Source organism: Labrus bergylta, chromosome 1, assembly GCF_963930695.1.
Source record: "Labrus bergylta chromosome 1, fLabBer1.1, whole genome shotgun sequence".
Lineage (NCBI taxonomy): Eukaryota > Metazoa > Chordata > Actinopteri > Labriformes > Labridae > Labrus > Labrus bergylta.
In genome coordinates this window covers 36,105,933-36,108,432 of record NC_089195.1, presented here as the reverse complement: position 1 = coordinate 36,108,432, position 2,500 = coordinate 36,105,933, and positions in this window count along the sequence as shown.

Sequence of the window (2,500 nt, the reverse complement as noted above, 5' to 3'; positions counted from 1 at the left end):
AGGACCTGCAGTCCTAAAAGCTGCCTTCCTACTTGCCAGATGAACCAATCCCTGTCCTCCTTCCTCTTTAGGCAAAAATAAAACACTCTGTTGTACCCAGTGTAATCTATCCCAAAAGAAGTTTACTATGATACTCTGGAGTTTCATTAACAGGTTTGCTGGGGGTTCTAGCACTGACAGGCGATGCCACAGGGTGGAGGCCACTAGATTGTTAATAATAAGTGTGCGCCCCCTATAGGACATTCGTGGTAAAAGCCACTGCCATTTCTTTAATTTGCCCTCCATTTTCTCAATCACACCCTCCCAGTTTTTCTGAACCTCAGACTGACATCCTAAAAAAACACCTAGATACTTGATGCCATGCGTCACCCATTTAAACCCATCAGGTAACCTTGGTTCATTCCCTCGCCATTTTCCTACTAACAAGGCTGTACTTTTAACCCCAGTTTACCTTCGAGGAGGAAATTTCCCCAAAGCACTCTGTGATGTGAATAAGCTTTTTGACATCACTATTACCTGTTACAGCAACCATGATGTCATCTGCATATGCTGACAGATGCATGGGTATAAGATTCTCCTTTAATTTAAACCCTGTTAACTGTTTTCTTATGTGACACAACATGGGTTCAATGGCTATAGAATAAAGCATGCCAGACACTGCACAGCCCTGCCGAATCCTCTATTGATATTAAAAGGAGTGCTTAAACCACCATTAACCTTCAATACACTTTCAATGTCACAATACAGTTTTCATCAAGGCAATGAAACTGGGGGAGAAACCAAAAGCCTCAAAGGTGTTCCACAAATACTTATGCTCCACCCGATCAAATGCCTTTCTCTTGGTCAAGAGAAATCAGACCAAACTTAACATCTAACGAGCTAGAGACTTCCAAATAATCTCTAATGAGGGATATATTGTCCCTAATTGATCTGCCAGGGATGCAGTATGACTGATCAACATGTATTACTTGCTCCATCACTTTTCTTAATCTATTGGCCAACACTTTGGAAAAGATTTTATAATCTGCACAAAGCAGACTTACTGGCCTCCAGTTCTTTATTTCACAAAGGTCACCTTTTTTAGGCAGGAGAGTGAGGACCGCTCTTCGACAGCTCACAGGTAGTTTCCCTCCAGACACACTGTCATTTATGACCTCTAACAAATCGTCTCCCAAAGTAGACCAAAAACATTTGTAAAAGTCTACAGGGAGACATCTATTCCTGGAGCTTTGCCGTTTTCCATACTCATCAGCGCCTCCTGCAGCTCTTGCAGTGTGAGTGGGCGTGACAGGTCTGCATTATCCCCCTTCTGATAACTTTGGTAAGTCAGACAAAACTGCTCTGACATCAGCACGTTCTCTCTGTACTCACTGTTGTAGAGGTTTGAGAAGAAGTCCACAGCTCTTTTCCTGATTTCAGCTGAGTCAGTGAGATCTCTTCCATCAGCAGATCTGATACAGTGGATGAGTCGATTCTGACCATTTTTCTTTTCCTAGATTGAAGAAAAACTTGGATGGAGCATCCATTTCAGAGATATTTTGAAAACGTGATCGGACTAACGCCCCTGTGCTCTTATCCCCAGCAGATCTGCCAAAGCAGCTTTTTTGGATTTGAGTGCCTTAATGTGGCCTCCATCTCCTGTGGATCCACTTAAAGTCTGGAGTTCCACAATATCAGTCTCTAGATGTTTTATAGATTGTGTGACCTCTCTTGTGACATTAAAATTGTACTGATTACAAAACTGCTGAATTTGTATTTTACCAATATCCCACCATTGCTGTAAAGATGTAAACTGAGATTTCCTAGACTGCCACTTTTTCCCCAAAAAATTGAAACATTTTCTAAAGTGACCGTCATTTGTTAAAACCGTATTAAAAATGCCAATATGCACTTTTTGGTTTGACTCCATTTATAAAAACATTTCCGATTAACAAACAGTGATCTGAAAAACCCACTGGACACAAGAAACAAGATTTGAATATTTGTAATTGGTGTTCAAGGCAATAAAATCTGTCTAACCTGGCTAAAGAGATGTAATTATCTCTAGCATGTGCCATGAATACTGTCTATTGCTCCCATGTTTGGAGCGCCACACATCCGTCAGTTCATACGTTTCAAATAATTAGTTATTCAAAACCTTCCTTGACTGAGCATTAGGTTCCATATGATTCCTGTCCAAATCATCAACAGTGCAATTAAAGTCTCCTCCTAATATCAAAAAATCAGTTGAAGCACATCCTGAAAGGGTGCTGGCTAATTTGTCAAGAAAAAGACATCTTTCAGTTGGATTTACTGGAGTGTACACATTTAACAAAGTGAGCGTGGATTTTTCATATCTGGCAGTCACTTTCAGTAACCTGCCCTGAAACGACCTCCTCTGAGTCTACAGACACCGGCACAAAGTTCTTTGAGAAAAGAATTGCCACGCCTGCACTCAAACTGCTCTTATGACTCAAAAAGATATTTCCATCCCATTCCTCTCCACTCAACTTCACTTATC